The sequence below is a fragment of the Gallus gallus genome, chromosome 28 (genome assembly GCF_016699485.2).
Source record: "Gallus gallus isolate bGalGal1 chromosome 28, bGalGal1.mat.broiler.GRCg7b, whole genome shotgun sequence".
NCBI classification, from domain to species: Eukaryota; Metazoa; Chordata; class Aves; order Galliformes; family Phasianidae; genus Gallus; species Gallus gallus.
The window spans coordinates 41,699-56,555 of NC_052559.1; the positions used below are offsets into that span (position 1 = coordinate 41,699).

The following is a 14,857-nucleotide window of genomic DNA, read 5'->3' on the forward strand; positions in this document are numbered from 1 at the left end:
TCCTCCACGCCAAAGCAGCTCCTGCAGATGCACAACGGAGTCCTCCGCAAGGAACACGAGCTTATGCTGCAGCCTCTGGAGAAGCAAGCTGCCTTTGCGGTGCTTGCTCGGGAGGCCTCCTTTGCATCACCTCTCAGCCACAGCAGGAGAGCTTTTCTTCTCCATATCCATGCACCTCGGTACCTTTTCCCAAGTTCCAAAAAGCCAAGGAAGGCAAAGCAAAATCACCTGAAAAGCCGAGAAACAAAGAGGAACACCCTGAAGGAGGGAGAAAAGAGTTCCAAGAATGGGAAAGGGAAAAGTATCAATCACCACATCGGAACAAAACCAAGGTATTGCAACACAGGAGCAGCAATAAAGCAAGACTGACAAAAGAACGGCAAACAACAAGGAAAACAGAGCAAAGCAAAACAAAGACACGAAATACAAGAGTCCAGCACATGAACTCAAGACAGCATCATGGCAAAGCAAGGAAGCCAAACACAGGAAAACAGGCCCACTGCCCCGCCACAGGCATACACTGATCTAGATCACTCCGTGACAGCCAGCTAACACAAACGGGAAGGAAGTAGGAAAGCAGTCTTTTTGGACTTCACAGGCTTTCCGCCTCCTCAAATCTTGTTCTGCTCAGGAGCAAAAAGAGGGAAGCAATTCACCTGGATGACAAAGGGGTGCAGCCTGGTTCCACCCCTCCCTCACCTCATTTCAGGGCTGGCTGCCCCAAGGGAAGGATCACTGCTTCAAATTCTGCTCTTGTTGAGTAGGGTGTGAGCCCTCCTCCTCACAAAGGGGTAAGCAGTTCCATCTTCATTTACTGGACTGAGTCCCTTCCGCTCCCTGGGTAAGGGAAAACTGTGCCTGTGATAGCCTTGGTCTACAGTTGCCATTCTGGGTTAACCAGTGGTACACTTCCGTCGAGGCCTGGGTCAAAGGAGGTCCCTAAGGGCCAGCTGGGTCTGGCCCCTCTGGCTTCAAGCAGCAGAAAGGCTTACAGTAGCAGCTGATAGCCGACGGGGGATACCACTCTGTGTAGAAATGGGGGTACTCAGAGCTGCGTGAACTCCTTGGACAGGCCAAACAGCGTGGAGGTCACTTCTACTGGTAGCTGTGCAATTCAGGAATGAAGTCTGTTGCTCAGCTCGGACGCCTGACAGCATTTTGTGTGCTCCAGCAGCTTTACTCTGAGCAATGTATTGCTGTCAGGCAGACTGGGGTTTCTTTACCACTACCTCAGCAGGAACAAGACTAGAAATACGGTCCGTAAGTGCACTGCAGTTGAACAGAAAATGGTCTGGTTTGGCTGTAAGAATAGTGTATTTGAGGGATTTTGGGTGGATGTGGGCTAACAGGACAACTTCTGTTGGTGACTGGTTTCTGGGAAGGAGAAAAATTACACTTGGTTTTAGGGAATCAGCCCGGGATTCAAGCGACTCTCACTGAGAAAAGGGAAAAGGGAAAGCTTCTGTGGGTAAGAACATTATTTGGCGAGCTGTTGTAAGAGCGATGGAAATCTCTCTTGTTGTAATAAGAGATGGAAAAAAGCAGGGGAGTTACCTCGTAGGAAAAAAGAGCTCAGGGAGCTTGAGACAGTGTCTCAGAAAAGGCGTGCTTTTGCTTAGCATTGCTCTGTGTCTGAGTTTTCCTTGCTATTTGTGCATGAAGCCCTCAGATGGGAAACCCAGCCTCCCCCTCCAAGTGAGGACATTGCCCTAGCAGCCCCTGGGGCTTGGCCTGAAAGGAAGGGAAAAAAAAACCAACAACCAACCAAAGCAGTGCAATGCAAAGCAACAGAGAAAGAAGCATAAAAGAAAGAAAAGATGTTAAATAGCAAGAGGAAAAGCAAAGAAAAACCACACGACATGGAAAGAACAAAGACAAAGACAACTCTCGGGATGGAATCAAAGAATGCCCTCAGGCATCTGTCCCCTCCCCTGAACCTTCCTATGTCCCAAGAGTTTCTGCCCGGTGGGACCACGTGCAGGACAGCAGGCTTTGGCTTGATGGGCTGCAAGGCCAAAAAAGGGCGGCTCCAGGCCCCCCAGAGGATGTCACAGCTGACATCACCCACGCTCCTGGAACCTTTGTGCTGTTACAATCAGTTTCCATGACGATGACGGGCCCTCCACAAGGACAGCGGGCAGATGTTGACAGGCACCTCAGCTGGGAGATGCACTGCCCGCAGCCGCTCGCCGTGCCCTGGGGCTGAGAGCAGCCCTGGCAGAAGACAAGCTCGGCCTCATCCCCTGCTGGATTACGGTTAAGTGCTACTATTTAGTCTTACTACTAACTGCGGACCGTTACCCTTTGGCATCAGATGGTCGGGTTACTGCATTAGATAAGGCTTCACGTGGAAATGCTACCAAGTTCAGTCAGGGCAAAGGCTTAAGGAAAACCCCTAGGGATTGGCTTAAAGGTTACTGTTAGAGGCTAGCGTTTAGGATGAAGAGTTACCATAGTAGGTTAGGATGAAGGGCTTCCCTTCAGTGACAGGTCAACGGTTACCACATTGGATTAGAGCGAAGGATTCGCACTTCGGTTATGGTTAAGGGCTACCCTTTGGTTTTAGGACTGAGGGTGGCCCTTACTTGATGAGGGCTAACCCTATCCCTGTTGCATTTACAGAAAAGGCTTAAGGGCTACCCATTAGTGGGGTTAAACATTACCTGTGTGTATGGCAAACAGATTGTAAGGCAAATAGGTAAAGGAGCAGAGAGAGAATTGCCTTTCCAAAGGAGGAATGAAATACAAAGCTTACCCGTACCCTGGGCGCGCAGAACAGCTCCACTAAGGGTGACCTCCAGAGAGAGAGCCTTCCTCCTTGGGAGTCAGCCCTTACATGGGGTCTAGCAGGGCTGCAGCCAGGGTCCACCCCTTCCGGTCACTCAGGTGAAACTGCCATCACCTGTGCCCCTGCAGCTGACTCAGCACTCGCCTCAGGTGGTCAAACAGAGGGTCAGGCTGTGATTATACAGTTCCCATACACCTGTGTGGTTCAGACTTGTGGTTTATACATTTGGATTAGTGTTAGGAGCTACAATTTCTAGTACAAGAGAAAGGAAAAGAAACGCTACTGGGAAAAAAATACAGTGCAAAGAAGTGAACAGCAAAAAAAAAAAAAGAGCACCAAACTGAAAAAAAGAACAAAGAAAAACCCCACGCACATCAAAGAAAGCCAATAACAATACATGAAACAACAACAAACACCAAATTCAAAAACAAGCAACCAACGCTAACAGAACAGAATACACTCTCACGGAAAAGCAAAGATGACAACAGAGTCTGGGAGAGGCAAAAACTCAGCATCTATGCCTGGGAAGATGACACAGAACAATCTACATACACCAATGCCGAGAAAATGGGGCAATAGGCCCGCATGGATCCAGCCAGCTGGAGAAAAGGCCACAAGAGCACCACAAGGGAAGAGGCAAGGAGGCCCAGGAGGCGTGGACCCACCTGGGAAACTCCAAGGAGCTGCAAATGCATCAAGCACGGCAGGAAAGCCCAGAGAGGAGGCTGCAGTTCAAGAAGCCAGAAAGGAACAGACAGAACAGAACAATCAAGGGAGAGAGCACATCAGGTAAGTGAAGGCAAAGGAAGAGCAAGGCCGGGGCAAGGGGACAAGGAAGGCAAAGCCAGGTAAGGCAACCAAGAATGAAGAGCAAGGGAGAAACTCCAAGCAAAGCCAAGAACCATCCTCTGAAAAGGCAAGGAATGCTCTCCTCTGGGAGGAAGAAGCTAATGCAAAGAAAAGGAACAGCTAAGACAAAGAGCCAACAAAACAGACACAAAGACAATGGAAAGCAAAGCAAAAGGCGCACTACTGAAAAGCAATAGGGGAAAAACAACCAAGCAAGGAAAACAAAGCAAACAAAACAAGGTCACCATACTGTATTCCATTCATTTGCTTTACTCGTGTATATCGTGTCAAAGCAAAGAAACCAAACACAGTACAAAGAGAAAAGCACTCACCAATGCTTTGCACTGAAGAGAAGGAATAAATGAAAATTCACAAGCAATGCAAGGCAAAGACACAAAAGAAAAACCAAGGAGCAAAGCAAAGCCATTCCAGAAACAATAACCAAAATAGGAATTACTAAAAAGCCAAGGAAAGCAAAGCAATATCACCCTGAAAAGATGAGAAACAGAAAGGAATACCCTTAGAAAGCCGAAATCCAGCCATCAGAGGACTGTGTCAACTCCATGGATTCCAGTGACACCAAGGTATCTGCAACATCAAATTTCAGCCAGGCATCCCGGGCCCTTGGTGGCCTATGACAGCAGCGCTCCTACAGAGTTCATTCTCTTACACCCTGATACCAAAGACATGCTACCTGTGAGTGGCTAACACAGTATCTGGCTGCCACAGGACTTGCGAGGAGTGACACCAAGTTTTCTCTCTCTAGTCAGCACACAGAAGTTACTTTGGCTGCCTTTGCAGGAGAAGAGAGCAATCTCTTGCCATGCAGGGAGGGAAGGACGTGGTGTACTTCTAGCATCAAGTTACATGTGGTCAAGTCAGGTGATGACATACCTGCTCCCAGCCTGAATCGTCACCCTTCCTGAACGCTGTCACTGAAAGCTTGCTGCTATTGTGTTAGCTGATTCTTGCGAGCATTCCCTCCTGATGAGCTTCACATACATCAGGGCTTGGACAAGTCTTAGTGACGAGGGCATCAAAATTGGCATCTGGCCGCAGTGATCATTCTGGACACTAGCTTTTCATTACACGTGAAACAATCTTTCCTGCAAGATATGAAGAAGGAGAGAAAACAATGCTCAGTCTCAACTGTCGGGAGGCACTCCTCTGCCTGAAAAATAGATAACCTCATTGCACATACTGCCAAAAGACAGCTAGACACTGTACCGTTCTGTACACTTGCACTGCGTTTGCAAGGATCTGACCAAGGAAAAAATGGTTTCTTCTGCAGCTAGCTAAAACAGGGGCTTCTTTGAGAGAGCAACAGCATGCACACACTGCCTGCAAGCCCCCTGGCATCCTTCTGCTGTGCTTATGGAGCACCTGGAGCAAGCAGGCACTGACTGCATAGCTCGTGGGGGCTAACACTGCTCAGATAACAACCGAGGGCGTGAAGAAATGTGGCAGGAGAAGCAGTGCATTCCTAACGCAGCAACAAAGACTGGAGCACTGCTCAGACAGGTAGCAGAGCTCCTTCATTAGCGGTCACTGTTAACCCCATCCAGTCAGTGCTGAGCAAAATGAGGACTCTGCAAACTGCAGGTAATATTTCCTGCTGGCTCAGCTATAGTCATTTATGCAGCTTTTAGGGCGGTTTGGTGTTTTTTTCTTTCTTTTTCTGTTCCTTGCTTTTGGTGAGATGCTAATAATTCGTGCAAACTCCCCCCATACACAACCAATCGCCATCAGATGATGAGACAAAAGGCTGAGATAAGCCCCACTTCTAGCTATACACTGTTAAAACGTGAAAATAAATCTGTTCAGAGATTTTGCGATGCATATGCATGCAACAAGAAAAGCAGAGGCAGGGAAAAGAAGAGCTGGCTTGCATGGCAGCAGGTGAACAATGAACAAGGGAAAAACACTTGGCTGTAACATTCACACCCGTCTCTCATCCCACCTAAGACCCAGAACACAACAACTTCAAAGTAATACTCTAACTGATCCGTACTGTATTGAGCCTCTAGACTGTCTCTGCTTCTCTGCTTCTGTAATTTAAGCTTCTTTTGTCTTGCTGTTCAGCAGGCAAACCTCACCCTAAGAAGACAAGACGCAAACTATGGGTGGAGTATGTATGTAGCCAAATTAGTAAAAATGCCTTTGATATGAGACAACAAACAGATGTGAGACGATGCTGTCTGAAATGGACCCATACTGACTTGAATATACGTACCAAAACACTAGAAATCACGTTGTTACCATATTGGAGTCTTTCCTGTTCCATCACTTAAGCCGTGTAGAAAGCTGATTCAAAGATCTGGAAGAGAAACACTCACCTATGGAGAGCAGGAGACAAATCCAGCCTAGTTCAGCTGCAGCTGAAAGCTGTCATCAGCCAAAGCCTCAGCACTTACCAGAATGCAAACAAAGCTATTCTTCATGCGTTCCTTTTTAAGTTGAACACAATGCCTGCCATTAAAAAAAGAATAACAATAAAAATAATCCTACCTGGCTTTTCTTGGAATCCAAAAACAGGAGAAAAATCACAGAAACGTGGTGGAATGACTCACACAGCTGGAGTGCTGTGATGGATGGCTAGCGACTTTTCAAAAGAGAGAGGCAAGGCAGGAAAGGCAGTGGTGCAGCCCTCTACGTTAAGAAAGAATGGGAATGTCTGGAAATGAACGATGGCCATGATAGGGTTGAGAGCTTCTAGGTCAGAATAAAAGCAAAGGCCAGTAAGACTGACGTTAGCGTGGGAGTGTGCTACAGGCCACCCAACCAGGATGAAGTGGTGGGCAAGACACTTTAGAGACAGCCGCATGAGGTCTCAAGCTCAGAAGGGGCCAGAAGATGATCCTGGTAGCTACAGACCTACGGTGTCTAACCTCGGTGCCAGGGTAGGTTATGGGATGGATAACGTTGCGATTCATTACAGGTCAACCAGGGGATCAGGCCCGGTCACAATGAGTTGACGAATGGGAGATCCTGTTTGACACAAGAACTCGCCCCACGCCACCATGGCCAGAGGAGACTCCAGCAGCAGCAGCAGCAGGAGCAGATCCCGTGGAGGGAGGAAGCAGGGGCAGCTAGGGCCTGCTGTGCACATACACAGATAGACATGTAGATACCTTGTCACTGCTCTTCTGCCTCCACTTTTCTGGGGGACTGGGAGTTTTGTCTTCACACAGGAACTTCGCCACAGCAGCATTTTCCAGTCCGTGGCACCTTGATCCCAGGATGTGCTCCGCACCGTGCTTCTAGGGCATCAACATCTGCTGTTGCACAAAGGCCCCTGAAAGGAAAAGCACCCTCGCACGTTTGCACTGCTCCCACACTCCCCAGAACTGTCTCTCAAATCTCCCGTTAACACAGACTCTCTCAGACTCTTGACTGCAGCCCAATAGCACAGCATCCCCTCTCTCACTTCATGAGCCAAGAGGCCATAGTTGGTGTCCCTTTTTAAGCTTCACAGACCCAATCAGGCAAGAACTTCGGTTTGCCCATCCTGCAGCCAGGAATGCTCCAACCTGAGGGGGGAGTGGCCGTGAGAGCAACGTCTCTGTGCACGTGCAGCTCGTTCCTCCCCTCTGACAGGGGCAGAAGGAGTGAGGCAACAGACAAAAGCAGAAAGCGTCTGCATATCCCTCGTGGCTCTTATTTCCTGCCTTACGCTGGGAAACGAGCTGAGCCGCTGGGCCTCTCCGTTATGCTTAGCTCTGCAGCTCGGACATCATTACACTCAGCTGTTCCTGGGCATAATGCTCCACACAACGACCCTGCAGAGCCCAAAGGCCTGCCTGCCTGCCTGCTGTCACTCACCTGGAGGTTGCAGGGTGCTGTGCCTCCTGGCTGGACCTGCTGCTGCTAGCTGTCACTTGCAAGACACTGAGAGTCCACCTGCTTGGAACTGCAGGCAACAAACACAAACGAGAAAGAAGGAAGAAAGGATTCTTGGATTGCACAGGCTTCATTAAAACACGTTCTGCTGTGGAGCACAGCTGCAAGCATTTCACCTGGGCAAAAAAGGGGTGGAGCCTGGCTCCAGCCCTCCCCACCCTCATTTCAGGGCTGCCTGTCTAAGGGGAAGAATCTCTACTGGGAGATCTGCTCTGTGCTAATACTTTCTGAGTCCTGTTCTTCAGAAAGGGCTCTTTGTTTACTAGCTTGAGTCCTTCCCCATACTTAGAAAAATTAAAACACAGGAAAGCAGCTGGATCACCTACTGCCTTTCACTACAGTTACCATTTCAGATTATGGATCAAGGTTGAACTGTACAGAGGGAGTGCAGCCACAAGGCTCTGGCTGTGCCGGGCCTCCCACCAGCCCGGGCCCCAAAGCAGCCCCAGCTGTGCCTGGTCCTCCTCCATCCTGTGCCCCAAGTCCTTGGCTGTGCCTGGGCCCCCTTTGGACTGAGCCCCGAGTAGGCCCCAACTGCGCTAGGTCCTCCTCCAGCCTGGGCCCCAAAGCAGCCCCATCTGAGCCTGGTCCTCTTCGATACCGGGCCCCAAAGCAGCCCAAATCGTGCCAGGCCGTCGACCGGCCTGGGCCCCAAAGCAGCCCCAACTGTTGCTGGTCCTTCTCCATCCTGTGCCCCAAGGCCCTGGCTGGGCTTGAGCCCCCTTTTGTCTGGGCCCAGACGAGGCCTCAACTGTGCCAGGCCGTCCTCCATCCTGGGCCCCAAAGCAGCCCCAACTGTGCCAGGCCCCCTTCCAGCTCAGCCCCCAAAGCAGCCCCAACTGTGCCAGGTCCATCTCCATCCTGGGCCCCAAAGCAGCCCCAACTGTTGCTGGTCCTTCTCTTTCCTAAGCCCCAAGGCTAGGGCTGTGCCAGGGCCCCCTGTGGTCTGGGCCAAGAGGAGGCCCCAACTGTGCCAGGCACCCCTCCAGTCCAGGCCCCAAAGCAGCCCCAACTGTGCCAGGTCCATCTCCATCCTGGGCCCCAAAGCAGCCCCAACTGTTGCTGGTCCTCCTCTATCCTAAGCCCCACGGCTAGGGTTGTGCCGGGGCCCCCTGTGCTCTGGGCCAAGAGGAGGCCCCAACTGTGCCAGGCACCCCTCCAGTCCAGGCCCCAAAGCAGCCCCACCTGTGCCAGGCCCATCTCCATCCTGGGCCCCAAAGCAGCCCCAACTGTTCCTGGTCCTCCTCCATCCTAGGCCCCAAGGCCCGAACTGTTCTTGGGCCCCTTTTTGTCTGGGCCCAGAGGAGGCCTCAACTGTGCCAGGCCCCCCTCCAGCCTAGGCACCAAAGCAGCCCCAACTGTGCCTGGTCCTGTTTCATCCTGGGCCCCAAGGCCCTGGCTGTGCCTGGGCCCTTTTTGGTCTGGGCCAAGAGCAGGCCTCAACTGTGCCTGGTCCTTCTCTAGCCCAGGCCCCAAAGCAGCCCCAACTGTGCTATGCCCCCCTCCAGCTCAGGCACCAAAGCAGCCCCAACTGTGCCTGGTCCTCCTCCATCCTGGGCCCCAACACAGCCCCAACTGAGCCTGGTTCTCCTCCATCCTGGGCCCCGAGGCTCTACCTGTGCCTGGGTCCCCTTCCTTCTGGGCCCACACCAGGCCTCAACTGTGCCAGGCCCCCTCCAGCCTGGGCCCCGAGGCCACCACTGTGCTGCACCACCCTCCGGCACAGGCCCTGCCCCAAGCCCTGCCCCCTGTGGACAGCTCTGCTCTTTGCCTGCTTGTTTTTTTTCCTCTCTTCACTCTGCCAGCTTAACTGGATGAGTTTCAATGGGGCCGAGCGTCGGGTCCTGCATTTTGGTCACAACAACCCCAGGCGTCCCCCCAGTCCTCCTTGGCGAGGAGTGGCTGGAAAGCTGCCTGATCCCTGAAAGGGACCTTGGTGTGCTGATGGACAGGTGGCTGAAGATGAGCCAGCAGTGTGCCCAGGTGGCCAAGAAGGCCAATGGCATAACCACAATTCCTGGCTCAGGAATGGTGTGGTGAGCAGGACTAAGGAAGTCATCCTGCCCCTGGACTCGGCACTGGCGAGGCCTCACCTCGAGTCCAGTGTTCAGTTTTGGGCACCTCAGCACAGAAGGGCTGTTGAGGTGCTGAAGCAGGTTGAAAGAAGGGCAACAAGGCTGGGGAAGGCCTTGGACAATATGCCCTCTGAGGAGTGAGTGAAGGAACTGGGGCTGTTTAGCGTGGGGAAAAGGAGGCTGAGGGGAGACCTGATGGGCTCCCTATTCCACCCAGGGAGCTGGTTCAGTCACCATCCCTGAATGTGTTGAAAACCAGGTGGTGCTCGGAGACATGATTGAGCAAGGGGTTGTTAGAGTTAGGCTGGTATGGTTAGGTTGTGCTTAGACTGGAGGATCTTTAAGGTCTTTGTGGCGACAAAAACTCCAACCATCTCAAGCCTGGGGGAAAGGGGCTGACCCCAACGGTCACGCAACCCCCCCCCCTGGGGGGAGGGGCTCCCCTAACTGCCACTCTCCAGCTGTCATGGCAGGTAAGGCAGCAGGCTTCCCCTGCCCCCATGCTTCAGCTGGCCCCAGCGCTCCAGATCCCACCCCTGTGCCCCAGATCTCACCCCAGCAAACCAGATCTCACCCCAGCAAACCAGATCCCACCCCTGTAACCCCGATATCACCCCCGTAACCCAGAGCTCATCCCAGATCTCACCCCAGCGCCCCAGATCCCACCCCTGTAACCCTGATATCACCCCCGTAACCCAGAGCTCACCCCAGTGTCCCAGATCCCACCCCAGCGTCCCAGAACTCACCTCAGCGCCCCAGATCCCAGCCCTGTAAGCCCGATCTCAGCCCTGTGCCCCAGATCCCACCCCAGCGCCCCAGAGCCCACCCCAGAGCCTGCTTTGGCCTTTCCCCACGGAGAGAATCCCTCGAGGAGCGCTGACGGTGCCTCTGACACCCGACGCCATTTTCCCTGAAGCGACTGTGCCGCCACCGGACCCCGCCTGGATGCAGCCCACCATCCGCGGACCGATGCCGGTACCACCCCAAGCCCTCCCTGTCCCCACTGCCACCTACCTGGCGCCTCAGACCTCTGTCTGGCCTGGGGTACCAGGTGTCTGGGGACAGGCAGCGCAGCTCCCCCCTGGGGGGCTGCCCCCAACTGGGGCTCAACTGCCACCTGGGGGCCTGCCCCCAACTGTGGGGCTGCACTTACCGGTGCTGCAGCTGCTACCTGGGGGGCTGCACCCAGCTATGGCTCCCCCCACTGCCCCTGCTCACTGCTGGGGACATCCCCTGCTGGCAGGGACGCTGCTGCCCCAGCAGCCGATGGGGCTGTGGCCTGGGGCCGTGTTCCACGGGGAGCCCCCGCAGCCCGCAGGCACCTGCCTGCCGCAGGCCCCCGGCCGCCCCGGCCCCCCGCCAGTTCTTTTGCAGGTACCACCACTGCAGGAGCAGGTGCTCCCCGTGCCCTGCACCCTGCCCGCCACCTGGGAGTCGCCGATGGAGCCCTTTCAGGACGCCGTGGTGCTCACGGAGGACCAGGGGCACCCAGCGCCCACCGACGGGTGCCCCCATCCCGCCACGGCTCCGCTCGGCTGCAGCACCGCAGCGCTGGACTCAGGGGGTGAGTTTGGGGGCTGCGGGGCGTGCGGCAGGCTGTCCGCACCGGGTGGCTGTGGGAAAGCTGGCATTGCCCCACTGGGGATGTCCTTGCTTTTCCAGCAGCCACAGCGAGCGCAGACATCCCGGAGGACGTGGCGGACATCCAGCATCTCCTGGCATGGCTCAACGACGGTGAGTTTGGGGGCAGCAGAGCTGGCGGGGGGTTGCTGGCACCCACCCACCCACCCACCCACACTGGGTGTGGGAAAGAAAGCTGGCATTGCCCCACTGGGCATTTTCTGCCTTTTCCAGAAGTGACATCCAAGACAGGCATCCTGTACGACGACGCAGACATCGATGACCTGCTCACGTGGATCAACAACGGTGAGTCTCTCTCGGAGGGGCAGCAGAGCTGCTGGGGGGGTGTCTGCACGGAGTGGGCGTGGGAAAGCCGGCATTGCCATTGCCCCGCTGGGCATTTTCTGCCTTTTCCAGAAGAGACACCCAGCACCCACAGACTTGACAACGATGATGTGGAAATGGACCGTTTGCTCACCTGGATTGACGGTGAGACTGTGCTCCGCAGAGGTGACCCCCAGAGGTGGCGGCGGCTGCCTGCACCGAGTGGCTGTGGGAAGGCTGCCATCATCGTTCGGGGGGATGTTCTTGCTTTTTCAGAAGCGGCTCTGGAGGTCCCCCAGCACAAGCAGGACCTGCCCGGTGTCACAAGAGAGGGGACCAAAGCCATTGCAAACAGCTGCCAAACGCAAGAGCTGATGCAGCGCATCACTGCCACGGAGCCACTGAGCCCTGATGTCCCCAGCAGCCTCGACTCCTCTTCTTCCAGCACAGAGCACTCGGACTCCTCCGGGGCCAGCAGGGAGCTGAGCAAAGAGACACATCCTGAATCAGGGCTCCTCAGCAACTCGCTCTGCTGGCAGCCAGCATCCCCTGAGCTGCCCGTGCCGACGCCCCTGGCTGCCCCTGCGCCTCCGTCGCCCCGCACTGCACATCTGATGGAAGAGGCGCGGCGGAGGCAGCCCCGGGTGGTTCTCACCCGCCTGGCACTGCCACCCCCCCTGGCTGCCCCCGCACCTCTGATCCAAGAGGTGCAGCGGAGGCAGCCCCGGGTGGTTCTCACCCGCCTGGCACTGCCACCCGGATGCATCTCCTGCCGGCTGGCAGACATGCACCACGAGGACAGCACCGAGCCAGCCAAGTGCCCAGCGCCCGCCTGCACCACCACTAACAGCAAGAGCACCGGGCACGAGCAGCACACTGGCAGCGGCCCAGCCACAAAGAGGAAGCTGCCGCGCTGCCACGATGGCCCAGGCCACAAACACCGGCGCTAGGCCAAGCTGGCTGTGTCAGCACGGTGGGCGGGCAGCAGGAGGACTGTGCCCTGATGGGGTGCCCATCACAGCCCAACAGCGGCTCGAGCGGGAGCGCACCAAGAAACCGGCCCACTTGCTGGAGCAGGAGACGTGGCCATAGCCGACCAAGACGGCTCCCTGGAGCCCTGGGCTCCTCGCTGGCCCCCACCATGCCCAGAGAGCAGCGGCAGTGTTCCGGGGGCACCAGCACCGGCCCCAGCCCTACCCCTCCAAAACTGGGCTGTCCACAAACGGCATCTTGGGCTGGGGCAATGCGGGACTCTGAAGCTGATGGACCGCCAAAGGCTTGGACTGTCAAAGCTTTGGGCTGGGAAATGTTGGCTGGGGGGTGGGAAGAGGGCGGGGAGGGGATGGTTGCGGGGTGGGGGGAGGGAATTTCGGGTGGGAACTTGGGGGGGGAATTCTTGGGGTGCTGGGATCTCTTTGGGGTTGGAAATGAAATGGCCGTACTGTGATATTGTTGGGGTGGGAACCCGGGGTGGGGGGAGGGAATTTGGGGTGGGAATTCTTCGGTTGGGAATTCTTGGGGCACTGGGATCTTTTTGAGGTTGGAAATGAAATGGCTGTACTGTAATATTGTTGGGGAGGGAATTTGGGGGGTGGGGAACTGCTGGGGTGAGAAATGGCTGTTGTGGGAGATGGTTGGCATCAAAAATGATTGGACTCCGTAACTGCTGGCATTGAGCATGGGGGGAGGGGGAGGGAATTCTGTGGGGTGGCAATTCTGGGGGAGAAATTGTACTCTGATCACGTTACACTCCCAAGTTGTTGGAATTTGGAGGAAGGAATTGTTGGGGTGGGAAGCTGGGGGGCTGGGAGGTTTTTTGCAGAAGGAGGGAACTATTGGTGGGAGGGAGCGGGGGGGGGAGGAGGGTGGGTGGTGAGAAATTGATTGCGGGGTGGGAGCTGGGGGGTGGGAAATTGATTAGAGGGTGGGATCAGAAACAATTGTTAGGGTGAATCGTCACCCTTCCTTAACGCTGTCATTGAAAGCTTGCTGCTATTGTGTTAGCTGATTCTTGCTAGCATTCCCTCCTGATGAGCTTCACATACATCAGGGCTTGGACAAGTCTTACTGACGAGGGCAGCAAAATTGGCATCTGGCCGCAGTGATCTTCTGGACCCTAGCTTTTCATTACACGTGAAACAATCTTTCCTGCAAGATATGAAGAAGGAGAGAGAACAATGCTCAGTCTGGCAAAAAGAAGCGTGTCCCAACACTACCACTGTTAGAGAAAGCACTCCTCATGACTCAAGTTTTACAGAAAAGCTGGAACGAGGCTTCTCAGCTACTTGATCTGGCTGTTCAAAGAGATTAAAAATCAAACAAAACAAAACAACAGCAGTCTGTATTTAGAGTCCCTGTAATATAGACTATTATAGTCTGCCTTTAGAGTTCTATAATATAGAGTACTATAGAAGTCCTACTCTGCACATTATTTTTGCCCTTAATCCATTGGCTGGATTTGCCCTGAGAAAGGAGGCATTTCTGATGCAGATTACAATGAAGGCACAGTCCTTCATAGGTCCCGTAGGATGAAACAAAGATTCAGAAACCCACTCTGGAATTCAGGCACTCATTACTGGGAAAACTCAAGCACAGTCTTGTCCTTCCTAACGTTTTGTTCTCAGTTAATTAATATGTTAGGCTCACCTGTAGTTTTTTTCTCCTGTAAGTTTCCTCCTCTTGTAGGAGGATCTGCTCCATGATCTTCCCGGGCACAGAGGTGAGGCTCACCGGCCTGTAGTTCCCCGGGTCCTCCTTCCTCCCTTTCTTAAAAATTCCCAGGATCCTGTTGTGATTCATCCACACGCAGACATTCTGGAAGACAAGCATTGAGACTGGCCAAAAGTGGAACAGGACAACTGTTTGTTGAGGGCTTATCTTGCAAAAATCATTTTAAACATTTTTCATTTTTACCAATTATCAGTTCAGCCTCCCACTTCTTTCTCTAAAGCCGATAATAACATTTATGTCTGACCCATGATATTCCAAGTGAAATGAATTATACACCCAGTGGTGTGAGCTGCCCAGAACAATAACTGAAAGACTATTCGGCCTTCTTAAAGGAGGTGATTTGGAAGTCTGGATGCATCCTTATACGGCAGCCCACCGGACCTGCTTGCCACGCAGCCCAGTTAAGCACGCACTGCCATTCCTTCACTTCTCACAGCTCGCTATGCCATGAAAAAGGGAAAGAAAAAGCCATCAGGGATTTCCCAGGCAAACCACGGATATCACAGAATCATAGAATATCCTGAGTTGGAAGGGACACACAGGGACCATCAAGTCCAACCCCTGGCTCCCC

The 14,857-nt window shown here is 53.9% G+C and overlaps 1 long non-coding RNA gene across 2 annotated transcripts; it reads right to left on the bottom strand.

The window, feature by feature from the left end:
- Positions 1-4,697: 4,697 nt before the first annotated feature.
- Positions 4,698-6,825, bottom strand: LOC121107716. 2 transcript variants are annotated; one of them, XR_005842084.1, is made up of 4 exons: positions 6,769-6,825; positions 6,052-6,106; positions 5,871-5,973; positions 4,698-4,743 (listed from the first exon to the last, which is right to left on the bottom strand). It is a non-coding gene; the product is annotated as an uncharacterized LOC121107716 (long non-coding RNA). The 2 variants fall into 2 exon arrangements; XR_005842085.1 differs by lacking the exon at positions 4,698-4,743 and adding an exon at positions 5,674-5,734.
- Positions 6,826-14,857: the final 8,032 nt, after the last annotated feature.